Genomic DNA, 25,415 nt, shown 5'->3' with positions numbered 1-25,415 from the left:
TTCGCGGAGGCCGAGGTCGGGGGCCCCCTTCTAGGATGGCCCCCCACCTGAGGCCCGGCTGGCACCCTTCCTGCGGCTTCCGCCCCATCCTGCCGTGGCCCAGCTTGCCCTTTCGCCAAGGAGGCCTGCACGCGGAAGGCAGCTCGGCTTCAGGCTTGCCTCTCCGAGGGAAGGCTGTGGTGCTCGCTCGAGGTGAACAGGCCTCGCGCTGAGAAGGCCTCCTTCTCCGTGCAGCGATGTGTGTGCGGACGTGGACGGGGATGGCATTCCACCCTGCCTTGTCTCTCCCAGGGAGGTCGAGGGGCTTGACCTACGGCGTCCCCTACCTCGGCGAGTCAGCTAACCGCTTCCCCGGGGAGGACGCGAGGCGTCGGCCCGGGAGAAGCCGGCCCCACGGCCCGGGCGCTCGGGCCTCACGAAGCGCGCCCTTCCTCTCTCCTGCCCGCTTCTCTCTTCGCACTCGTCTTTCCCTGGGCGGACGTTCTCCCCCGGAGCGCACCCTGGCTCGGTCTGGAGGGACCTGCTGTCTCCTTCGGTTTTCAGCCTCAGGCGTGCGACCGCCTTGACTCCTCGAAGCCGCTGTCGGCCCCGAGGTGTTGGCGGCACCCGCAGGTCCCTGGGGTGGAGGCCCCAGCCTGCAGGGTGTTTGCATCGCTTTCTGCATCTGAGAGCACGCATGGTGCTTTCGGGGAAGGGGGAGCTGACAGAGTCCCCTCCGGGAAGCGCGTGCCAGAGCCGAGGGTTGGGCACCTTGCTCCGTGCTTCTAGGGGTCACAGCCGCTTCTCTCCTAAAGGGTCAGAGTGGGGCTTGCTGTGCCAAGGCGTCCCGCTGAAACAGTCCCATGGCAGGGTCTCGGCCCTTCGCCCGTCCGTTTCAGGCTGGCTCCCTGCTCAGGGCGGGACCCGGAGAGGTGGGCCTGCAGGCCGGCGTCGCCCTCCCGACCTCCCCGCGAGCCGGGTGTGCAGCCCGGTGCCCTCTTAACGCCGGCTCCGGTGGGCTCGACTGCGGGCGGGCGCCCGGCGCCACGAAGCGGGGCTGTCGCCAGAAGGCCTCCCGCAGCCTCGGAACGAGTAGGTTTGCTCTGCGGTGGGTCCGGCCGCTCGGTCTCAGCAGAAGCTGCTTCCGATGTCCTCGCGCGTGCTTCGCGGAGGCCGAGGTCGGGGGCCCCCTTCTAGGACGGCCCCCCACCTGAGGCCCGGCTGGCAGCCTTCCTGCGGCTTCCGCCCCATCCTGCCGTGGCCCAGCTTGCCCCTTCGCCAAGGAGGCCTGCACGCGGAAGGCAGCTCGGCTTCAAGCTTGCCTCTCGGAGGGAAGGCTGTGGTGCTCGCTCGACGTGAACAGGCCTCGCGCTGAGAAGGCCTCCTTCTCCGTGCAGCGACGTGTGCGCAGACGTGGACGGGGATGGCATTACACCCTGCCTTGTCTCTCCCAGGGAGGTCGAGGGGCTTGACCTACCGCGTCCCCTCCCACGGCGAGTCAGCTGCCCGCTTCCCCAGGGAGGACCGACGCGCCGCCCCGGAGAAGCCGGCCCCACGGCCCGGGCGCTCGGGCCTCACGAAGCGCGCCCTTCCTCTCTCCTGCCCGCTTCTCTCTTCGCACTCGTCTTTCCCTGGGCGGACGTTCTCCCCCGGAGCGCGCCCTGGCTCGGTCTGGAGGGACCTGCTGTCTCCTTCGGTTTTCAGGCCCAGGCGTGCGACCGCCTTGACTCCCCGAAGCCGCTGTCGGCCCCGAGGTGCTGGTGGCACCCGCAGGTCCCTGGGGTGGAGGCCCCAGCCTGCAGGGTGTTTGCATCGCTTTCCGCGTCGGAGAGCACGCATGGTGCTTTCGGGGAAGGGGGAGCTGACAAAGCCCCCTCCGGGATGCGTGTTCCAGAGCCGAGGTTTGGGCGGCTTGCTCCGTGCTTCTAGGGGGTCACAGCCGCTTCTCTCCTAACGGGACGGAGTGGGGCTTGCTGGGTCAAGGCGTCCCCCTGAAACAGTCCCATGGCAGGGGCTCGGCCCTTCGCCCGTCCGTTTCAGGCTGGCCTCCCTGCTCAGGGCGACACCCGGAGAGGTGGGCCTGCAGGCCGGCGTCGCCCTCCCGACCTCCCCGCGAGCCGGGTGTGCAGCCCGGTGCCCTCTGAAAGCCGGTTCCGGTGGGCTCGACTACGGGCTTGCGCCCGGCTCCGTGAAGCAGGACTGCCGCCAGAAGGCCTCCCGCAGCCTCGGAACGAGTGGGTTTGCTCTGCGGTGGGTCCGGCCGCTCGGTCCCAGCAGAAGCTGCTTGCGATGTCCTCGCGCGTTACGACGGCCCCCCACCTGAGGCCCGGCTGGCACCCTTCCTGCGGCTTCCGCCCCATCCTGCCGTGGCCCAGCTTGCCCTTTCGCCAAGGAGGCCTGCACGCGGAAGGCAGCTCGGCTTCAGGCTTGCCTCTCCGAGGGAAGGCTGTGGTGCTCGCTCGAGGTGAACAGGCCTCGCGCTGAGAAGGCCTCCTTCTCCGTGCAGCGACGTGTGTGCGGACGTGGACGGGGATGGCATTCCACCCTGCCTTGTCTCTCCCAGGGAGGTCGAGGGGCTTGACCTACGGCGTCCCCTCCCATGGCGAGTCAGCTAACCGCTTCCCCGGGAAGGACGCATGGCGCCAGCCTGGGAGAAGCCGGCCCCACGGCCCGGGCTCTCGGGCCTCACGAAGCGCGCCCTTCCTCTCTCCTGCCCGCTTCTCTCTTCGCACTCGTCTTTCCCTGGGCGGACGTTCTCCCCCGGAGCACACCGTGGCTAGGCCTGGAGGGACCTGCTGTCTCCTTCGATTTTCAGGCCCAGGCGTGCGACCGCCTTGACTCCCCGAAGCCGCTGTCGGCCCCGAGGTGCTGGCGGCACCCGCAGGTCCCTGGGGTGGAGGCCTCAGCCTGCAGGGTGTTTGCATCGCTTTCCGCGTCGGATAGCACGCATGGTGCTTTCGGGGAAGGGGGAGCTGACAAAGCCCCCTCCGGGATGCGTGTTCCAGAGCCGAGGTTTGGGCGGCTTGCTCCGTGCTTCTAGGGGGTCACAGCCGCTTCTCTCCTAACGGGACGGAGTGGGGCTTGCTGGGTCAAGGCGTCCCCCTGAAACAGTCCCATGGCAGGGGCTCGGCCCTTCGCCCGTCCGTTTCAGGCTGGCCTCCCTGCTCAGGGCGACACCCGGAGAGGTGGGCCTGCAGGCCGGCGTCGCCCTCCCGACCTCCCCGCGAGCCGGGTGTGCAGCCCGGTGCCCTCTGAAAGCCCCTTCCGGTGGGCTCGACTACGGGCTTGCGCCCGGCTCCGTGAAGCAGGACTGCCGCCAGAAGGCCTCCCGCAGCCTCGGAACGAGTGGGTTTGCTCTGCGGTGGGTCCGGCCGCTCGGTCCCAGCAGAAGCTGCTTCCGATGTCCTCGCGCGTGCTTCGCGGAGGCCGAGGTCGGGGGCCCCCTTCTAGGACGGCCCCCCACCTGAGGCCCGGCTGGCACCCTTCCTGCGGCTTCCGCCCCATCCTGCCGTGGCCCAGCTTGCCCTTTCGCCAAGGAGGCCTGCACGCGGAAGGCAGCTCGGCTTCAGGCTTGCCTCTCCGAGGGAAGGCTGTGGTGCTCGCTCGAGGTGAACAGGCCTCGCGCTGAGAAGGCCTCCTTCTCCGTGCAGCGATGTGTGTGCGGACGTGGACGGGGATGGCATTCCACCCTGCCTTGTCTCTCCCAGGGAGGTCGAGGGGCTTGACCTACGGCGTCCCCTACCTCGGCGAGTCAGCTAACCGCTTCCCCGGGGAGGACGCGAGGCGTCGGCCCGGGAGAAGCCAGCCCCACGGCCCGGGCGCTCGGGCCTCCCGAAGCGCGCCCTTCCTCTCTCCTGCCCGCTTCTCTCTTCGCACTCGGCTTTCCCTGGGCGGACGTTCTCCCCCGGAGCACACCGTGGCTAGGCCTGGAGGGACCTGCTGTCTCCTTCGATTTTCAGGCCCAGGCGTGCGACCGCCTTGACTCCCCGAAGCCGCTGTCGGCCCCGAGGTGCTGGCGGCACCCGCAGGTCCCTGGGGTGGAGGCCTCAGCCTGCAGGGTGTTTGCATCGCTTTCCGCGTCGGATAGCACGCATGGTGCTTTCGGGGAAGGGGGAGCTGACAAAGCCCCCTCCGGGATGCGTGTTCCAGAGCCGAGGTTTGGGCGGCTTGCTCCGTGCTTCTAGGGGGTCACAGCCGCTTCTCTCCTAACGGGACGGAGTGGGGCTTGCTGGGTCAAGGCGTCCCCCTGAAACAGTCCCATGGCAGGGGCTCGGCCCTTCGCCCGTCCGTTTCAGGCTGGCCTCCCTGCTCAGGGCGACACCCGGAGAGGTGGGCCTGCAGGCCGGCGTCGCCCTCCCGACCTCCCCGCGAGCCGGGTGTGCAGCCCGGTGCCCTCTGAAAGCCCCTTCCGGTGGGCTCGACTACGGGCTTGCGCCCGGCTCCGTGAAGCAGGACTGCCGCCAGAAGGCCTCCCGCAGCCTCGGAACGAGTGGGTTTGCTCTGCGGTGGGTCCGGCCGCTCGGTCCCAGCAGAAGCTGCTTCCGATGTCCTCGCGCGTGCTTCGCGGAGGCCGAGGTCGGGGGCCCCCTTCTAGGACGGCCCCCCACCTGAGGCCCGGCTGGCACCCTTCCTGCGGCTTCCGCCCCATCCTGCCGTGGCCCAGCTTGCCCTTTCGCCAAGGAGGCCTGCACGCGGAAGGCAGCTCGGCTTCAGGCTTGCCTCTCCGAGGGAAGGCTGTGGTGCTCGCTCGAGGTGAACAGGCCTCGCGCTGAGAAGGCCTCCTTCTCCGTGCAGCGATGTGTGTGCGGACGTGGACGGGGATGGCATTCCACCCTGCCTTGTCTCTCCCAGGGAGGTCGAGGGGCTTGACCTACGGCGTCCCCTACCTCGGCGAGTCAGCTAACCGCTTCCCCGGGGAGGACGCGAGGCGTCGGCCCGGGAGAAGCCGGCCCCACGGCCCGGGCGCTCGGGCCTCCCGAAGCGCGCCCTTCCTCTCTCCTGCCCGCTTCTCTCTTCGCACTCGTCTTTCCCTGGGCGGACGTTCTCCCCCGGAGCGCACCCTGGCTCGGTCTGGAGGGACCTGCTGTCTCCTTCGGTTTTCAGCCTCAGGCGTGCGACCGCCTTGACTCCCCGAAGCCGCTGTCGGCCCCGAGGTGCTGGCGGCACCCGCAGGTCCCTGGGGTGGAGGGCCCAGCCTGCAGGGTGTTTTCATCGCTTTCCGCGTCGGAGAGCACGCATGGTGCTTTCGGGGATGGGGGAGCTGACAAAGCCCCCTCCGGGATGCGTGTTCCAGAGCCGAGGTTTGGGCGGCTTGCTCCGTGCTTCTAGGGGGTCACAGCCGCTTCTCTCCTATGGGACGGAGTGGGGCTTGCTGGGTCAAGGCGTCCCCCTGAAACAGTCCCATGGCAGGGGCTCGGCCCTTCGCCCGTCCGTTTCAGGCTGGCCTCCCTGCTCAGGGCGACACCCGGAGAGGTGGGCCTGCAGGCCGGCGTCGCCCTCCCGACCTCCCCGCGAGCCGGGTGTGCAGCCCGGTGCCCTCTGAAAACCCCTTCCGGTGGGCTCGACTACGGGCTTGCGCCCGGCTCCGTGAAGCAGGACTGCCGCCAGAAGGCCTCCCGCAGCCTCGGAACGAGTGGGTTTGCTCTGCGGTGGGTCCGGCCGCTCGGTCTCAGCAGAAGCTGCTTCCGATGTCCTCGCGCGTGCTTCGCGGAGGCCGAGGTCGGGGGTCCCCTTCTAGGACGACCCCCCACCTTAGGCCCGGCTGGCACCCTTCCTTCGGCTTCCGCCCCATCCTGCCGTGGCCCAGCTTGCCCCTTCGCCAAGGAGGCCTGCACGAGGAAGGCAGCTCGGCTACAAGCTTGCCTCTCGGAGGGAAGGCTGTGGTGCTCGCTCGAGGTGAACAGGCCTCGCGCTGAGAAGGCCTCCTTCTCCTTGCAGCGACGTGTGTGCGGACGTGGACGTGGATGGCATTCCACCCTGCCTTGTCTCTCCCAGGGAGGTCGAGGGGCTTGACCTGCGGCGTCCCCACGCACGGCGAGTCAGCCAACCGCTTCCCCGGGGAGGACGCGAGGCATCGGCCCGGGAGAAGCCGGCCCCACGGCCCGGGTGCTCGGGCCTCATGAAGCGCGCCCTTCCTCTCTCCTGCCCGCTTATCTCTTCGCACTCGTCTTCCCTAGGCGGACGTTCTCCCCCGGAGCGCACCGTGGCTCGGCCTGGACGGACCTGCTGTCTCCTTCGGTTTTCAGGCCCAGTCATGCGACCGCCTTGACCCCCTGAAGCCGCTGTCGGCCCCGAGGTGCTGGCGGCACCCGCAGGTCCCTGGGGTGGAGGCCCCAGCCGGCTGGGTGTTTGCATCGCTTTCCGCATCTGAGAGCAGGCGTGGTGCTTTTGGGGAATGGGGAGCTGACAAAGCCCCCTCCGGGATGCGTGTTCCAGAGCCGAGGTTGGGCGGCTTGCTCCGTGCTTCTAGGGGGTCACAGCCGCTTCTCTCCTAATGGGACGGAGTGGGGCTTGCTGGGTCAAGGCGTCCCCTTGAAACAGTCCCATGGCAGGGGCTCGGCCCTTCGCCTGTCCGTTTCAGGCTGGCCTCCCTGCTCAGGGCGCCCCCCGGAGAGGTGGGCCTGCAGGCCGGCGTCGCCCTCCCGACCTCCCCGTGAGCCGGGTGTGCAGCCCGGTGCCCTCTGAACGCCGGCTCCGGTGGATTCGACTTCGGGCTTGCGCCCGGTTCCGTGAAGCAGGACTGCCGCCAGAAGGCCTCCCGCAGCCTCGGAACGAGTGGGTTTGCTCTGCGGTGGGTCCGGCCGCTCGGTCCCAGCAGAAGCTGCTTCCGATGTCCTCGCGCGTGCTTCGCGGAGGCCGAGGTCAGGGGCCCCCTTCTAGGACGGCCCCCAAACTGAGGCCCGGCTGGCAGCCTTCCTGCGGTATCCGCCCCACCCTGCCGCGGCCCAGCTTGCCCCTTCGCCAAGGAGGCCTGCACGCGGAAGGCAGCTCGGCCTCAGGCTTGCCTCTCCGAGGGAAGGCTGTGGTGCTCGCTCTAGGTGAACAGGCCTCGCGCTGAGAAGGCCTCCTTCTCCGTGCAGCGACATGTGTGCGGACGTGGACGGGGATGGCATTCCACCCTGCCTTGTCTCTCCCAGGGAGGTCGACGGGCTTGACCGGCGGCGTCCCCACCCACGGCGAGTCAGCCAACCGCTTCCCCGGGGTGGACGCGAGGCGTCGGCCCGGGAGAAGCCGGCACCACGGCCCGGGCGCTCGGGCCTCACGAAGCGCGCCCTTCCTCTCTCCTGCCCGCTTCTCTCTTCGCACTCATCTTTCCCTAGGCGGACGTTCTCCTCCGGAGCGCACCATGGCTCGGCCTGGAGGGACCTGCTGTCTCCTTCGGTTTTCAGGCCCAGGCTTGCGACCGCCTTGACTCCCCGAAGCCGCTGTCGGCCCCGAGGTGCTGGCGGCACCCGCAGGTCCCTGGGGTGGAAGCCCCAGCCGGCAGGGTGTTTGCATCACTTTCCGCATCTGAGAGCAGGCGTGGTGCTTTTGGGGAAGGGGGAGCTGACAAAGCCCCCTTCGGGATGCGTGTTCCAGAGCCGAGGTTTGGGCGGCTTGCTCCGTGCTTCTAGGGGGTCACAGCCGCTTCTCTCCTAACGGGACGGAGTGGGGCTTGCTGGGTCAAGGCGTCCCCCTGAAACAGTCCCATGGCAGGGGCTCGGCCCTTCGCCCGTCCGTTTCAGGCTGGCCTCCCTACTCAGGGCGCCCCCCAGAGAGGTGGGCCTGCAGGCCGGCGTCACCCTCCCGACCTCCCCGCGAGCCGGGTGTGCAGCCAGGTGCCCTCTGAACGCCGGCTCCGGTGGGTTCGACTTCGGGCTTGCGCCCGGTTCCGTGAAGCAGGACTGCCGCCAGAAGGCCTCCCGCAGCCTCGGAACGAGTGGGTTTGCTCTGCGGTGGGTCCGGCCGCTCGGTCCCAGCAGAAGCTGCTTCCGATGTCCTCGCGCGTTAGGACGGCCCCCCACCTGAGGCCCGGCTGGCACCCTTCCTGCGGCTTCCGCCCAATCCTGCCGTGGCCCAGCTTGCCCTTTCGCCAAGGAGGCCTGCACGCGGAAGGCAGCTCGGCTTCAGGCTTGCCTATCAGAGGGAAGGCTGTGGTGCTCGCTCGAGGTGAACAGGCCTCGCGCTGAGAAGGCCTCCTTCTCCGTGCAGCGACGTGTGTGCGGACGTGGACGGGGATGGCATTCCACCCTGCATTGTCTCTCCCAGGGAGGTCGAGGGGCTTGACCTACGGCGTCCCCTACGTCGGCGAGTCAGCTAACCGCTTCCCCGGGGAGGACCGAGGCGCCGGCCCGGGAGAAGCTGGCCCCACGGCCCGGGCGCTCGGGCCTCACGAAGCGCGCCCTTCCTCTCTCCTGCCCGCTTCTCTCTTCGCACTCGTCTTTCCCTGGGCGGACGTTCTCTCCCGGAGCGCACCCTGGCTCGGTCTGGAGGGACCTGCTGTCTCCTTCGGTTTTCAGCCTCAGGCGTGCGACCGCCTTGACTCCCCGAAGCCGCTGTCGGCCCCGAGGTGCTGGCGGCACCCGCAGGTCCCTGGGGTGGAGGCCCCAGCCTGCAGGGTGTTTGCATCGCTTTCTGCATCTGAGAGCACGCATGGTGCTTTCGGGGAAGGGGGAGCTGACAGAGTCCCCTCCGGGAAGCGCGTGCCAGAGCCGAGGGTTGGGCGCCTTGCTCCGTGCTTCTAGGGGTCACAGCCGCTTCTCTCCTAAAGGGTCAGAGTGGGGCTTGCTGTGCCAAGGCGTCCCGCTGAAACAGTCCCATGGCAGGGTCACGGCCCTTCGCCCGTCCATTTCAGTCTGGCCTCCCTGCTCAGGGCGGTACCCGGAGAGGTGGGCCTGCAGGCCGGCGTCGCCCTCCCGACCTCCCCGCGAGCCGGGTGTGAAGCCTGGTGCCCTCTTAACGCCGGCTCCGGTGGGCTCGACTGCGGGCGGGCGCCCGGCGCCACGAAGCAGGGCTGCCGCCAGAAGGCCTCCCGCAGCCTCGGAACGAGTAGGTTTGCTCTGCGGTGGGTCCGGCCGCTCGGTCCCAGCACAAGCTGCTTCCGATGTCCTCGCGCGTGCTTCGCGGAGGCCGAGGTCGGGGGTCCCCTTCTAGGACGGCCCCCCACCTTAGGCCCGGCTGGCACCCTTCCTGCGGCTTCCGCCCCATCCTGCCGTGGCCCAGCTTGCCCCTTCGCCAAGGAGGCCTGCACGAGGAAGGCAGCTCGGCTACAAGCTTGCCTCTCGGAGGGAAGGCTGTGGTGCTCGCTCGAGGTGAACAGGCCTCGCGCTGAGAAGGCCTCCTTCTCCTTGCAGCGACGTGTGTGCGGACGTGGACGTGGATGGCATTCCACCCTGCCTTGTCTCTCCCAGGGAGGTCGAGGGGCTTGACCTGCGGCGTCCCCACGCACGGCGAGTCAGCCAACCGCTTCCCCGGGGAGGACGCGAGGCATCGGCCCGGGAGAAGCCGGCCCCACGGCCCGGGCGCTCGGGCCTCATGAAGCGCGCCCTTCCTCTCTCCTGCCCGCTTATCTCTTCGCACTCGTCTTCCCTAGGCGGACGTTCTCCCCCGGAGCGCACCGTGGCTCGGCCTGGACGGACCTGCTGTCTCCTTCGGTTTTCAGGCCCAGTCATGCGACCGCCTTGACCCCCTGAAGCCGCTGTCGGCCCCGAGGTGCTGGCGGCACCCGAGGGTCCCTGGGGTGGAGGCCCCAGCCGGCTGGGTGTTTGCATCGCTTTCCGCATCTGAGAGCATGCGTGGTGCTTTTGGGGAAGGGGGAGCTGACAAAGCCCCCTCCGGGATGCGTGTTCCAGAGCCGAGGTTGGGCGGCTTGCTCCGTGCTTCTAGGGGGTCACAGCCGCTTCTCTCCTAATGGGACGGAGTGGGGCTTGCTGGGTCAAGGCGTCCCCTTGAAACAGTCCCATGGCAGGGGCTCGGCCCTTCGCCTGTCCGTTTCAGGCTGGCCTCCCTGCTCAGGGCGCCCCCCGGAGAGGTGGGCCTGCAGGCCGGCGTCGCCCTCCCGACCTCCCCGTGAGCCGGGTGTGCAGCCCGGTGCCCTCTGAACGCCGGCTCCGGTGGGTTCGACTTCGGGCTTGCGCCCGGTTCCGTGAAGCAGGACTGCCGCCAGAAGGCCTCCCGCAGCCTCGGAACGAGTGGGTTTGCTCTGCGGTGGGTCCGGCCGCTCGGTCCCAGCAGAAGCTGCTTCCGATTTCCTCGCGCGTGCTTCGCGGAGGCCGAGGTCAGGGGCCCCCTTCTAGGACGGCCCCCAAACTGAGGCCCGGCTGGCAGCCTTCCTGCGGTATCCGCCCCACCCTGCCGCGGCCCAGCTTGCCCCTTCGCCAAGGAGGCCTGCACGCGGAAGGCAGCTCGGCCTCAGGCTTGCCTCTCCGAGGGAAGGCTGTGGTGCTCGCTCTAGGTGAACAGGCCTCGCGCTGTGAAGGCCTCCTTCTCCGTGCAGCGACATGTGTGCGGACGTGGACGGGGATGGCATTCCACCCTGCCTTGTCTCTCCCAGGGAGGTCGACGGGCTTGACCGGCGGCGTCCCCACCCACGGCGAGTCAGCCAACCGCTTCCCCGGGGTGGACGTGAGGCGTCGGCCCGGGAGAAGCCGGCACCACGGACCGGGCGCTCGGGCCTCACGAAGCGCGCCCTTCCTCTCTCCTGCCCGCTTCTCTCTTCGCACTCATCTTTCCCTAGGCGGACGTTCTCCTCCGGAGCGCACCATGGCTCGGCCTGGAGGGACCTGCTGTCTCCTTCGGTTTTCAGGCCCAGGCTTGCGACCGCCTTGACTCCCCGAAGCCGCTGTCGGCCCCGAGGTGCTGGCGGCACCCGCAGGTCCCTGGGGTGGAAGCCCCAGCCGGCAGGGTGTTTGCATCACTTTCCGCATCTGAGAGCAGGCGTGGTGCTTTTGGGGAAGGGGGAGCTGACAAAGCCCCCTCCGGGATGCGTGTTCCAGAGCCGAGGTTTGGGCGGCTTGCTCCGTGCTTCTAGGGGGTCACAGCCGCTTCTCTCCTAACGGGACGGAGTGGGGCTTGCTTGGTCAAGGCGTCCCCCTGAAACAGTCCCATGGCAGGGGCTCGGCCCTTCGCCCGTCCGTTTCAGGCTGGCCTCCCTGCTCAGGGCGACACCCGGAGAGGTGGGCCTGCAGGCCGGCGTCGCCCTCCCGACCTCCCCGCGAGCCGGGTGTGCAGCCCGGTGCCCTCTGAAAGCCCCTTCCGGTGGGCTCGACTACGGGCTTGCGCCCGGCTCCGTGAAGCAGGACTGCTGCCAGAAGGCCTCCCGCAGCCTCGGAACGAGTGGGTTTGCTCTGCGGTGGGTCCGGCCGCTCGGTCCCAGCAGAAGCTGCTTCCGATGTCCTCGCGCGTGCTTCGCGGAGGCCGAGGTCGGGGGCCCCCTTCTAGGATGGCCCCCCACCTGAGGCCCGGCTGGCACCCTTCCTGCGGCTTCCGCCCCATCCTGCCGTGGCCCAGCTTGCCCTTTCGCCAAGGAGGCCTGCACGCGGAAGGCAGCTCGGCTTCAGGCTTGCCTCTCCGAGGGAAGGCTGTGGTGCTCGCTCGAGGTGAACAGGCCTCGCGCTGAGAAGGCCTCCTTCTCCGTGCAGCGATGTGTGTGCGGACGTGGACGGGGATGGCATTCCACCCTGCCTTGTCTCTCCCAGGGAGGTCGAGGGGCTTGACCTACGGCGTCACCTACCTCGGCGAGTCAGCTAACCGCTTCCCCGGGGAGGACGCGAGGCGTCGGCCCGGGAGAAGCCGGGCCCACGGCACGGGCGCTCGGGCCTCCCGAAGCGCGCCCTTCCTCTCTCCTGCCCGCTTCTCTCTTCGCACTCGTCTTTCCCTGGGCGGACGTTCTCCCCCGGAGCGCACCCTGGCTCGGTCTGGAGGGACCTGCTGTCTCCTTCGGTTTTCAGCCTCAGGCGTGCGACCGCCTTGACTCCCCGAAGCCGCTGTCGGCCCCGAGGTGCTGGCGGCACCCGCAGGTCCCTGGGGTGGAGGCCCCAGCCTGCAGGGTGTTTGCATCGCTTTCTGCATCTGAGAGCACGCATGGTGCTTTCGGGGAAGGGGGAGCTGACAGAGTCCCCTCCGGGAAGCGCGTGCCAGAGCCGAGGGTTGGGCACCTTGCTCCGTGCTTCTAGGGGTCACAGCCGCTTCTCTCCTAAAGGGTCAGAGTGGGGCTTGCTGTGCCAAGGCGTCCCGCTGAAACAGTCCCATGGCAGGGTCTCGGCCCTTCGCCCGTCCGTTTCAGGCTGGCTCCCTGCTCAGGGCGGGACCCGGAGAGGTGGGCCTGCAGCCCGGCGTCGCCCTCCCGACCTCCCCGCGAGCCGGGTGTGCAGCCCGGTGCCCTCTTAACGCCGGCTCCGGTGGGCTCGACTGCGGGCGGGCGCCCGGCGCCACGAAGCGGGGCTGTCGCCAGAAGGCCTACCGCAGCCTCGGAACGAGTAGGTTTGCTCTGCGGTGGGTCCGGCCGCTCGGTCTCAGCAGAAGCTGCTTCCGATGTCCTCGCGCGTGCTTCGCGGAGGCCGAGGTCGGGGGCCCCCTTCTAGGACGGCCCCCCACCTGAGGCCCGGCTGGCAGCCTTCCTGCGGCTTCCGCCCCATCCTGCCGTGGCCCAGCTTGCCCCTTCGCCAAGGAGGCCTGCACGCGGAAGGCAGCTCGGCTTCAAGCTTGCCTCTCGGAGGGAAGGCTGTGGTGCTCGCTCGAGGTGAACAGGCCTCGCGCTGAGAAGGCCTCCTTCTCCGTGCAGCGACGTGTGCGCGGACGTGGACGGGGATGGCATTACACCCTGCCTTGTCTCTCCCAGGGAGGTCGAGGGGCTTGACCTACCGCGTCCCCTCCCACGGCGAGTCAGCTGCCCGCTTCCCCGGGGAGGACCGACGCGCCGCCCCGGCGAAGCCGGCCCCACGGCCCGGGCGCTCGGGCCTCACGAAGCGCGCCCTTCCTCTCTCCTGCCCGCTTCTCTCTTCGCACTCGTCTTTCCCTGGGCGGACGTTCTCCCCCGGAGCGCACCCTGGCTCGGTCTGGAGGGACCTGCTGTCTCCTTCGGTTTTCAGGCCCAGGCGTGCGACCGCCTTGACTCCCCGAAGCCGCTGTCGGCCCCGAGGTGCTGGTGGCACCCGCAGGTCCCTGGGGTGGAGGCCCCAGCCTGCAGGGTGTTTGCATCGCTTTCCGCGTCGGAGAGCACGCATGGTGCTTTCGGGGAAGGGGGAGCTGACAAAGCCCCCTCCGGGATGCGTGTTCCAGAGCCGAGGTTTGGGCGGCTTGCTCCGTGTTTCTAGGGGGTCACAGCCGCTTCTCTCCTAACGGGACGGAGTGGGGCTTGCTGGGTCAAGGCGTCCCCCTGAAACAGTCCCATGGCAGGGGCTCGGCCCTTCGCCCGTCCGTTTCAGGCTGGCCTCCCTGCTCAGGGCGACACCTAGAGAGGTGGGCCTGCAGGCCGGCGTCGCCCTCCCGACCTCCCCGCGAGCCGGGTGTGCAGCCCGGTGCCCTCTGAAAGCCGGTTCCGGTGGGCTCGACTACGGGCTTGCGCCCGGCTCCGTGAAGCAGGACTGCCGCCAGAAGGCCTCCCGCAGCCTCGGAACGAGTGGGTTTGCTCTGCGGTGGGTCCGGCCGCTCGGTCCCAGCAGAAGCTGCTTGCGATGTCCTCGCGCGTTACGACGGCCCCCCACCAGAGGCCCGGCTGGCACCCTTCCTGCGGCTTCCGCCCCATCCTGCCGTGGCCCAGCTTGCCCTTTCGCCAAGGAGGCCTGCACGCGGAAGGCAGCTCGGCTTCAGGCTTGCCTCTCCGAGGGAAGGCTGTGGTGCTCGCTCGAGGTGAACAGGCCTCGCGCTGAGAAGGCCTCCTTCTCCGTGCAGCGACGTGTGTGCGGACGTGGACGGGGATGGCATTCCACCCTGCCTTGTCTCTCCCAGGGAGGTCGAGGGGCTTAACCTACGGCGGCCCCTCCCATGGCGAGTCAGCTAACCGCTTCCCCGGGAGGGACGCATGGCGCCAGCCTGGGAGAAGCCGGCCCCACGGCCCGGGCTCTCGGGCCTCACGAAGCGCGCCCTTCCTCTCTCCTGCCCGCTTCTCTCTTCGCACTCGGCTTTCCCTGGGCGGACGTTCTCCCCCGGAGCACACCGTGGCTAGGCCTGGAGGGACCTGCTGTCTCCTTCGGTTTTCAGGCCCAGGCGTGCGACCGCCTTGACTCCCCGAAGCCGCTGTCGGCCCCGAGGTGCTGGCGGCACCCGCAGGTCCCTGGGGTGGAGGCCTCAGCCTGCAGGGTGTTTGCATCGCTTTCCGCGTCGGATAGCACGCATGGTGCTTTCGGGGAAGGGGGAGCTGACAAAGCCCCCTCCGGGATGCGTGTTCCAGAGCCGAGGTTTGGGCGGCTTGCTCCGTGCTTCTAGGGGGTCACAGCCGCTTCTCTCCTAACGGGACGGAGTGGGGCTTGCTGGGTCAAGGCGTCCCCCTGAAACAGTCCCATGGCAGGGGCTCGGCCCTTCGCCCGTCCGTTTCAGGCTGGCCTCCCTGCTCAGGGCGACACCCGGAGAGGTGGGCCTGCAGGCCGGCGTCGCCCTCCCGACCTCCCCGCGAGCCGGGTGTGCAGCCCGGTGCCCTCTGAAAGCCCCTTCCGGTGGGCTCGACTACGGGCTTGCGCCCGGCTCCGTGAAGCAGGACTGCTGCCAGAAGGCCTCCCGCAGCCTCGGAACGAGTGGGTTTGCTCTGCGGTGGGTCCGGCCGCTCGGTCCCAGCAGAAGCTGCTTCCGATGTCCTCGCGCGTGCTTCGTGGAGGCCGAGGTCGGGGGCCCCCTTCTAGGACGGCCCCCCACCTGAGGCCCGGCTGGCACCCTTCCTGCGGCTTCCGCCCCATCCTGCCGTGGCCCAGCTTGCCCTTTCGCCAAGGAGGCCTGCACGCGGAAGGCAGCTCGGCTTCAGGCTTGCCTCTCCGAGGGAAGGCTGTGGTGCTCGCTCGAGGTGAACAGGCCTCGCGCTGAGAAGGCCTCCTTCTCCGTGCAGCGATGTGTGTGCGGACGTGGACGGGGATGGCATTCCACCCTGCCTTGTCTCTCCCAGGGAGGTCGAGGGGCTTGACCTACGGCGTCCCCTACCTCGGCGAGTCAGCCAGCCGCTTCCCCGGGGAGGACGCGAGGCGTCGGCCCGGGAGAAGCCGGCCCCACGGCCCGGGCGCTCGGGCCTCACGAAGCGCGCCCTTCCTCTCTCCTGCCCGCTTCTCTCTTCGCACTCATCTTTCCCTAGGCGGACGTTCTCCTCCGGAGCGCACCATGGCTCGGCCTGGAGGGACCTGCTGTCTCCTTCGGTTTTCAGGCCCAGGCTTGCGACCGCCTTGACTCCCCGAAGCCGCTTTCGGCCCCGAGGTGCTGGCGGCACCCGCAGGTCCCTGGGGTGGAAGCCCCAGCCGGCAGGATGTTTGCATCACTTTCCGCATCTGAGAGCAGGCGTGGTGCTTTTGGGGAAGGGGGAGCTGACAAAGCCCCCTCCGGGATGCGTGTTCCAGAGCCGAGGTTTGGGCGGCTTGCTCCGTGCTTCTAGGTGGTCACAGCCGCTTCTCTCCTAACGGGACGGAGTGGGGCTTGCTGGGTCAAGGCGTCCCCCTGAAACAGTCCCATGGCAGGGGCTCGGCCCTTCGCCCGTCCGTTTCAGGCTGGCCTCCCTGCTCAGGGCGCCCCCCGGAGAGGTGGGCCTGCAGGCCGGCGTCACCCTCCCGACCTCCCCGCGAGCCGGGTGTGCAGCCCGGTGCCCTCTGAACGCCGGCTCCGGTGGGTTCGACTTCGGGCTTGCGCCCGGTTCCGTGAAGCAGGACTGCCGCCAGAAGGCCTCCCGCAGCCTCGGAACGAGTGGGTTTGCTCTGCGGTGGGTCCGGCCGCTCGGTCCCAGCAGAAGCTGCTTCCGATGTCCTCGCGCGTTAGGACGGCCCCCCACCTGAGGCCCGGCTGGCACCCTTCCTGCGGCTTCCGCCCAATCCTGCCGTGGCCCAGCTTGCCCTTTCGCCAAGGAGGCCTGCACGCGGAAGGCAGCTCGGCTTCAGGCTTGCCTATCCGAGGGAAGGCTGTGGTGCTCGCTCGAGGTGAACAGGCCTCGCGCTGAGAAGGCCTCCTTCTCCGTGCAGCGACGTGTGTGCGGACGTGGACGGGGATGGCATTCCACCCTGCCTTGTCTCTCCCAGGGAGGTCGAGGGGCTTGACCTACGGCGTCCCCTACGTCGGCGAGTCAGCTAACCGCTTCCCCGGGGAGGACCGAGGCGCCGGCCCGGGAGAAGCTGGCCCCACGGCCCGGGCGCTCGGGCCTCACGAAGCGCGCCCTTCCTCTCTCCTGCCCGCTTCTCTCTTCGCACTCGTCTTTCCCTGGGCGGACGTTCTCTCCCGGAGCGCACCCTGGCTCGGTCTGGAGGGACCTGCTGTCTCCTTCGGTTTTCAGCCTCAGGCGTGCGACCGCCTTGACTCCCCGAAGCCGCTGTCGGCCCCGAGGTGCTGGCGGCACCCGCAGGTCCCTGGGGTGGAGGCCCCAGCCTGCAGGGTGTTTGCATCGCTTTCTGCATCTGAGAGCACGCACGGTGCTTTCGGGGAAGGGGGAGCTGACAGAGTCCCCTCCGGGAAGCGCGTGCCAGAGCCGAGGGTTGGGCGCCTTGCTCCGTGCTTCTAGGGGTCACAGCCGCTTCTCTCCTAAAGGGTCAGAGTGGGGCTTGCTGTGCCAAGGCGTCCCGCTGAAACAGTCCCATGGCAGGGTCACGGCCCTTCGCCCGTCCATTTCAGTCTGGCCTCCCTGCTCAGGGCGGTACCCGGAGAGGTGGGCCTGCAGGCCGGCGTCGCCCTCCCGACCTCCCCGCGAGCCGGGTGTGCAGCCTGGTGCCCTCTTAACGCCGGCTCCGGTGGGCTCGACTGCGGGCGGGCGCCCGGCGCCACGAAGCGGGGCTGCCGCCAGAAGGCCTCCTGCAGCCTCGGAACGAGTAGGTTTGCTCTGCGGTGGGTCCGGCCGCTCGGTCTCAGCAGAAGCTGCTTCCGATGTCCTCGCGCGTGCTTCGCGGAGGCCGAGGTCGGGGGTCCCCTTCTAGGACGGCCACCCACCTTAGGCCCGGCTGGCACCCTTCCTGCGGCTTCCGCCCCATCCTGCCGTGGCCCAGCTTGCCCCTTCGCCAAGGAGGCCTGCACGAGGAAGGCAGCTCGGCTACAAGCTTGCCTCTCGGAGGGAAGGCTGTGGTGCTCGCTCGAGGTGAACAGGCCTCGCGCTGAGAAGGCCTCCTTCTCCTTGCAGCGACGTGTGAGCGGACGTGGACGTGGATGGCATTCCACCCTGCCTTGTCTCTCCCAGGGAGGTCGAGGGGCTTGACCTGCGGCGTCCCCACGCACGGCGAGTCCGCCAACCGCTTCCCCGGGGAGGACGCGAGGCATCGGCCCGGGAGAAGCCGGCCCCACGGCCCGGGCGCTCGGGCCTCATGAAGCGCGCCCTTCCTCTCTCCTGCCCGCTTATCTCTTCGCACTCGTCTTCCCTAGGCGGACGTTCTCCCCCGGAGCGCACCGTGGCTCGGCCTGGACGGACCTGCTGTCTCCTTCGGTTTTCAGGCCCAGTCATGCGACCGCCTTGACCCCCTGAAGCCGCTGTCGGCCCCGAGGTGCTGGCGGCACCCGCAGGTCCCTGGGGTGGAGGCCCCAGCCGGCTGGGTGTTTGCATCGCTTTCCGCATCTGAGAGCAGGCGTGGTGCTTTTGGGGAAGGGGGAGCTGACAAAGCCCCCTCCGGGATGCGTGTTCCAGAGCCGAGGTTGGGCGGCTTGCTCCGTGCTGCTAGGGGGTCACAGCCGCTTCTCTCCTAATGGGACGGAGTGGGGCTTGCTGGGTCAAGGCGTCCCCTTGAAACAGTCCCATGGCAGGGGCTCGGCCCTTCGCCTGTCCGTTTCAGGCTGGCCTCCCTGCTCAGGGCGCCCCCCGGATAGGTGGGCCTGCAGGCCGGCGTCGCCCTCCCGACCTCCCCGTGAGCCGGGTGTGCAGCCCGGTGCCCTCTGAATGCCGGCTCCGGTGGGTTCGACTTCGGGCTTGCGCCCGGTTCCGTGAAGCAGGACTGCCGCCAGAAGGCCTCCCGCAGCCTCGGAACGAGTGGGTTTGCTCTGCGGTGGGTCCGGCCGCTCGGTCCCAGCAGAAGCTGCTTCCGATGTCCTCGCGCGTGCTTCGCGGAGGCCGAGGTCAGGGGCCCCCTTCTAGGACGGCCCCCAAACTGAGGCCCGGCTGGCAGCCTTCCTGCGGTATCCGCCCCACCCTGCCGCGGCCCAGCTTGCCCCTTCGCCAAGGAGGCCTGCACGCGGAAGGCAGCTCGGCCTCAGGCTTGCCTCTCCGAGGGAAGACTGTGGTGCTCGCTCGAGGTGAACAGGCCTCGCGCTGTGAAGGCCTCCTTCTCCGTGCAGCGACATGTGTGCGGACGTGGACGGGGATGGCATTCCACCCTGCCTTGTCTCTCCCAGGGAGGTCGACGGGCTTGACCGGCGGCGTCCCCACACACGGCGAGTCAGCCAACCGCTTCCCCGGGGTGGACGCGAGGCGTCGGCCCGGGAGAAGCGGGCACCACGGCCCGGGCGCTCGGGCCTCACGAAGCGCGCCCTTCCTCTCTCCTGCCCGCTTCTCTCTTCGCACTCATCTTTCCCTAGGCGGACGTTCTCCTCCGGAGCGCACCATGGCTCGGCCTGGAGGGACCTGCTGTCTCCTTCGGTTTTCAGGCCCAGGCTTGCGACCGCCTTGACTCCCCGAAGCCGCTGTCGGCCCCGAGGTGCTGGCGGCACCCGCAGGTCCCTGGGGTGGAAGCCCCAGCCGGCAGGGTGTTTGCATCACTTTCCGCATCTGAGAGCAGGCGTGGTGCTTTTGGGGAAGGGGGAGCTGACAAAGCCCCCTCCGGGATGCGTGTTCCAGAGCCGAGGTTTGGGCGGCTTGCTCCGTGCTTCTAGGGGGTCACAGCCGCTTCTCTCCTAACGGGACGGAGTGGGGCTTGCTGGGTCAAGGCGTCCCCCTGAAACAGTCCCATGGCAGGGGCTCGGCCCTTCGCCCGTCCGTTTCAGGCTGGCCTCCCTGCTCAGGGCGACACCCGGAGAGGTGGGCCTGCAGGCCGGCGTCGCCCTCCCGACCTCCCCGCGAGCCGGGTGTGCAGCCCGGTGCCCTCTGAAAGCCGGTTCCGGTGGGCTCGACTACGGGCTTGCGCCCGGCTCCGTGAAGCAGGACTGCCGCCAGAAGGCCTCCCGCAGCCTCGGAACGAGTGGGTTTGCTCTGCGGTGGGTCCGGCCGCTCGGTCCCAGCAGAAGCTGCTTCCGATGTCCTCGCGCGTGCTTCGCGGAGGCCGAGGTCGGGGGCCCCCTTCTAGGATGGCCCCCCACCTGAGGCCCGGCTGGCACCCTTCCTGCGGCTTCCGCCCCATCCTGCCGTGGCCCAGCTTGCCCTTTCGCCAAGGAGGCCTGCACGCGGAAGGCAGCTCGGCTTCAGGCTTGCCTCTCCGAGGGAAGGCTGTGGTGCTCGCTCGAGGTGAACAGGCCTCGCGCTGAGAAGGCCTCCTTCTCCGTGCAGCGATGTGTGTGCGGACGTGGACGGGGATGGCATTCCACCCTGCCTTGTCTCTCCCAGGGAGGTCGAGGGGCTTGACCTACGGCGTCCCCTACCTCGGCGAGTCAGCTAACCGCTTCCCCGGGGAGGACGCGAGGCGTCGGCCCGGGAGAAGCCGGCCCCACGGCTCGGGCGCTCGGGCCTCCCGAAGCGCGCCCTTCCTCTCTCCTGCCCGCTTCTCTCTTCGCACTCGTCTTTCCCTGGGCGGACGTTCTCCCCCGGAGCGCACCCTGGCTCGGTCTGGAGGGACCTGCTGTCTCCTTCGGTTTTCAGCCTCAGGCGTGCGACCGCCTTGACTCCCCGAAGCCGCTGTCGGCCCCGAGGTGCTGGCGGCACCCGCAGGTCCCTGGGGTGGAGGCCCCAGCCTGCAGGGTGTTTGCATCGCTTTCTGCATCTGAGAGCACGCATGGTGCTTTCGGGGAAGGGGGAGCTGACAGAGTCCCCTCCGGGAAGCGCGTGCCAGAGCCGAGGGTTGGGCACCTTGCTCCGTGCTTCTAGGGGTCACAGCCGCTTCTCTCCTAAAGGGTCAGAGTGGGGCTTGCTGTGCCAAGGCGTCCCGCTGAAACAGTCCCATGGCAGGGTCTCGGCCCTTCGCCCGTCCGTTTCAGGCTGGCTCCCTGCTCAGGGCGGGACCCGGAGAGGTGGGCCTGCAGGCCGGCGTCGCCCTCCCGACCTCCCCGCGAGCCGGGTGTGCAGCCCGGTGCCCTCTTAACGCCGGCTCCGGTGGGCTCGACTGCGGGCGGGCGCCCGGCGCCACGAAGCGGGGCTGTCGCCAGAAGGCCTACCGCAGCCTCGGAACGAGTAGGTTTGCTCTGCGGTGGGTCCGGCCGCTCGGTCTCAGCAGAAGCTGCTTCCGATGTCCTCGCGCGTGCTTCGCGGAGGCCGAGGTCGGGGGCCCCCTTCTAGGACGGCCCCCCACCTGAGGCCCGGCTGGCAGCCTTCCTGCGGCTTCCGCCCCATCCTGCCGTGGCCCAGCTTGCCCCTTCGCCAAGGAGGCCTGCACGCGGAAGGCAGCTCGGCTTCAAGCTTGCCTCTCGGAGGGAAGGCTGTGGTGCTCGCTCGAGGTGAACAGGCCTCGCGCTGAGAAGGCCTCCTTCTCCGTGCAGCGACGTGTGTGCGGACGTGGACGGGGATGGCATTACACCCTGCCTCGTCTCTCCCAGGAGGTCGAGGGGCTTGACCTACCGCGTCCCCTCCCACGGCGAGTCAGCTGCCCGCTTCCCCGGGGAGGACCGAGGCGCCGCCCCGGAGAAGCCAGCCCCACGGCCCGGGCGCTCGGGCCTCACGAAGCGCGCCCTTCCTCTCTCCTGCCCGCTTCTCTCTTCGCACTCGTCTTTCCCTGGGCGGACGTTCTCCCCCGGAGCGCACCCTGGCTCGGTCTGGAGGGACCTGCTGTCTCCTTCGGTTTTCAGGCCCAGGCGTGCGACCGCCTTGACTCCCCGAAGCCGCTGTCGGCCCCGAGGTGCTGGTGGCACCCGCAGGTCCCTGGGGTGGAGGCCCCAGCCTGCAGGGTGTTTGCATCGCTTTCCGCGTCGGAGAGCACGCATGGTGCTTTCGGGGAAGGGGGAGCTGACAAAGCCCCCTCCGGGATGCGTGTTCCAGAGCCGAGGTTTGGGCGGCTTGCTCTGTGCTTCTAGGGGGTCACAGCCGCTTCTCTCCTATGGGACGGAGTGGGGCTTGCTGGGTCAAGGCGTCCCCCTGAAACAGTCCCATGGCAGGGGCTCGGCCCTTCGCCCGTCCGTTTCAGGCTGGCCTCCCTGCTCAGGGCGACACCCGGAGAGGTGGGCCTGCAGGCCGGCGTCGCCCTCCCGACCTCCCCGCGAGCCGGGTGTGCAGCCCGGTGCCCTCTTAACGCCGGCTCCGGTGGGCTCGACTGCGGGCGGGCGCCCGGCGCCACGAAGCGGGGCTGTCGCCAGAAGGCCTACCGCAGCCTCGGAACGAGTAGGTTTGCTCTGCGGTGGGTCCGGCCGCTCGGTCTCAGCAGAAGCTGCTTCCGATGTCCTCGCGCGTGCTTCGCGGAGGCCGAGGTCGGGGGCCCCCTTCTAGGACGGCCCCCCACCTGAGGCCAGGCTGGCAGCCTTCCTGCGGCTTCCGCCCCATCCTGCCGTGGCCCAGCTTGCCCCTTCGCCAAGGAGGCCTGCACGCGGAAGGCAGCTCGGCTTCAAGCTTGCCTCTCGGAGGGAAGGCTGTGGTGCTCGCTCGAGGTGAACAGGCCTCGCGCTGAGAAGGCCTCCTTCTCCGTGCAGCGACGTGTGTGCGGACGTGGACGGGGATGGCATTACACCCTGCCTTGTCTCTCCCAGGGAGGTCGAGGGGCTTGACCTACCGCGTCCCCTCCCACCCACGGCGAGTCAGCCAACCGCTTCCCCGGGGAGGACCGAGGCGTCGGCCCGGGAGAAGTCGGCCCCACGGCCCGGGCGCTCGGGCCGAACGAAGCGCGCCGTTCCTCTCTCCTGCCCGCTTCTCTCTTCGCACTCGTCTTTCCCTGGGCGGACGTACTCCCCCGGAGCACACCGTGGCTCGGCATGGAGGGACCTGCTGTCTCCTTCGGTTTTCAGGCCCAGGCGTGCGACCGCCTTGACTCCCCGAAGCCGCTGCCGGCCCTGAGGTGCTGGCGGCACCCGCAGGTCCCTGGGGTGGAGGCCCCAGCCGGCAGGGTATTTGCATCACTTTCCGCATCTGAGAGCAGGCGTGGTGCATTCGGGGAAGGGGGAGCTGACAGAGTCCCCTCCGGGAAGCGCGTTTCAGAGCCAGGGTTGGGCACCTTGCTCCGTGCTTCTAGGGGTCACAGCCGCTTCTCTCCTAAAGGGTCAGAGTGGGGCTTGCTGTGCCAAGGTGTCCCGCTGAAACAGTCCCATGGCAGGGTCTCGGCCCTTAGCCCGTCCGTTTCAGGCTGGCCTCCCTGCTCAGGGCGGTCCCCGGAGAGGTGGGCCTGCAGGCCGGCGTCGCCCTCCCGACCTCCCCGCGAGCCGGGTGTGCAGCCCGGTGCCCTCTGAACGCCGGCTCCGGTGGGCTCGACCGCGGGCGGGCGCCCGGCTCCTCGAAGCGGGGCTTCCGCCAGAAGGCCTCCCGCCCCTCGGAACGAGTGGGTTTGCTCTGCGGTGGGTCCGGCCGCTCAGTCCCTGCAGAAGCTGCTTGCGATGTCCTTGCTCGTGCTTCGCTGAGGCCTAGGTCGGGGGCCCCATCCTAGACGGCCCCACACCTGAGGCCCGGCTGGCACCCTTCCTGCGGCTTCCGCCCCATCCTGCCGTGGCCCAGCTTGCCCCTTCGCCAAGGAGGCCTGCACGCGGAAGGCAGCTCGGCTTCAAGCTTGCCTCTCGGAGGGAAGGCTGTGGTGCTCGCTCGACGTGAACAGGCCTCGCGCTGAGAAGGCCTCCTTCTCCGTGCAGCGACGTGTGTGCGGACGTGGACGGGGATGGCATTCCACCCTGCCTTGTCTCTCCCAGGGAGGTCGAGGGGCTTGACCTACGGCGTCCCCTCCCTAGGCGAGTCAGCTAACCGCTTCCCCGGGGAGGACACGAGGCGTCGGTCCGGGAGAAGCCGGCCCCACGGCCCGGGCGCTCGGGCCTCACGAAGCGCGCCCTTCCTCTCTCCTGCCCGCTTCTCTCTTCGCACTCGTCATTCCCTGGGCGGATGTTCTCCCCCGGAGCGCACCCTGGCTCGGTCTGGAGGGACCTGCTGTCTCCTTTGGTTTTCAGGCCCAGGCGTGCGACCGCCTTGACTCCCCGAAGCCGCTGTCGGCCCCGAGGTGCTGGCGGCACCCGCAGGTCCCTGGGGTGGAGGCCCCAGCCTGCAGGGTGTTTGCATCGCTTTCCGCGTCGGAGAGCAGGCATGGTGCTTTCGGGGAAGGGGGAGCTGACAGAGTCCCCTCCGGGAAGCGCGTCCCAGAGCCGTGGGTTGGGCACCTTGCTCCGTGCTTCTAGGGGTCACAGCCGCTTCTCTCCTAAAGGGTCAGAGTGGGGCTTGCTGTACCAAGGCGTCCCGCTGAAACAGTCCCATGGCAGGGGCTCGGCCCTTCGCCCGTCCGTTTCCGGCTGTCCTCCCTGCTCAGGGCGGTCCCCGGAGAGGTGGGCCTGCAGGCCGGCGTCGCCCTCCCGACCTCCCCGCGAGCCGGGTGTGCAGCCCGGTGCCCTCTTAACGCCGGCTCCGGTGGGCTCTACTGCGGGCGTGCGCCCGTCTCCACGAAGCGGGGCTGCCGCCAGAAGGCCTCCCGCAGCCTCGGAACGAGTAGGTTTGCTCTGCGGTGGGTCCGGCCGCTCGGTCTCAGCAGAAGCTGCTTCCGATGTCCTCGCGCGTGCAAAGCGGAGGCCGAGGTCGGGGGCCCCCTTCTAGGACGGCCCCCCACCTGAGGCCCGGCTGGCACCCTTCCTGCGGCTTCCGCCCCATCCTGCCGTGGACCAGCTTGCCCCTTCGCCAAGGAGGCCTGCACGCGGATGGCAGCTCGGCTTCAAGCTTGCCTCTCGGAGGGAAGGCTTTGGTGCTCGCTCGAGGTGAACAGGCCTCGCGCTGAGAAGGCCTCCTTCTCCGTGCAGCGACCTGTGTGCGGACGTGGACGGGGATTGCATTCCACCCTGCCTTGTCTCTCCCAGGGAGGTCGAGGGGCTTGACCTACGGCGTCCCCTACCTCGGCGAGTCAGCTAACCGCTTCCCCGGGGAGGACGCGAGGCGCCGGCCCGGGAGAAGCCGGCCCCAGCCCGGGCGCTCGGGCCTCAGGAAGCGCGCCCTTCTCTCTCCTCCCCCTTCTCTCTTCTGACTCGTCTTTCCCTGGGTGGACGTTCTCCCCCGGAGCGCACCCTGGCTCGGTCTGGTGGGACCTTCTGTCTCCTTCGGTTTTCAGGCCCAGGCGTGCGACCACCTTGACTCCCCGAAGCCGCTGTCGGCCCCGAGGTGCTGGCGGCACCCGCAGGTCCCTGGGGTGGAGACCCAGCCTGCAGGGTGTTTGCATCGCTTTCCGCGTCGGAGAGCAGGCATGGTGCTTTCGGGGAAGGGGGAGCTGACAGAGTCCCCTCCGGGAAGCGCGTGCCAGAGCCGAGGGTTGGGCACCTTGCTCCGTGCTTCTAGGGGTCACACCCGCTTCTCTCCTAAAGGGTCAGAGTGGGGCTTGCTGTACCAAGGCGTCCCGCTGAAACAGTCCCATGGCAGGGGCTCGGCCCTTCGCCCTTCCGTTTCCGGCTGGCCTCCCTGCTCAGGGCGGTCCCCGGAGAGGTGGGCCTGCAGGCCGGCGTCGCCCTCCCGACCTCCCCGCGAGCCGGGTGTGCAGCCCGGTGCCCTCTGAACGCCGGCTCCGGTGGGCTCTACTGCGGGCGGGCGCCCGTCTCCACGAAGCGGGGCTGCCGCCAGAAGGCCTCCCGCAGCCTCGGAACGAGTAGGTTTGCTCTGCGGTGGGTCCGGCCGCTCGGTCTCAGCAGAAGCTGCTTCCGATGTCCTCGCGCGTGCTTCGCGGAGGCCGAGGTCGGGGGCCCCCTTCTAGGACGGCCCCCCACCTGAGGCCCGGCTGGCACCCTTCCTGCGGCTTCCGCCCCATCCTGCCGTGGCTCAGCTTGCTCCTTCGCCAAGGAGGCCTGCACGCGGAAGGCAGCTCGGCTTCAAGCTTGCCTCTCGGAGGGAAGGCTTTGGTGCTCGCTCGAGGTGAACAGGCCTCGCGCTGAGAAGGCCTCCTTCTCCGTGCAGCGACGTGTGTGCGGACGTGGACGGGGATTGCATTCCACCCTGCCTTGTCTCTCCCAGGGAGGTCGAGGGGCTTGACCTACGGCGTGCCCTCCCACGGCGAGTCAGCTAACCGCTTCCCCGGGGAGGACGCGAGGCGCCGCCCCGGGAGAAGCCGGCCCCAGCCCGGGCGCTCGGGCCT

The sequence above is a fragment of the Martes martes genome (genome assembly GCF_963455335.1).
Source record: "Martes martes genome assembly, chromosome: 5".
NCBI classification, from domain to species: Eukaryota; Metazoa; Chordata; class Mammalia; order Carnivora; family Mustelidae; genus Martes; species Martes martes.
Note: the sequence above shows the minus strand (reverse complement) of the source record.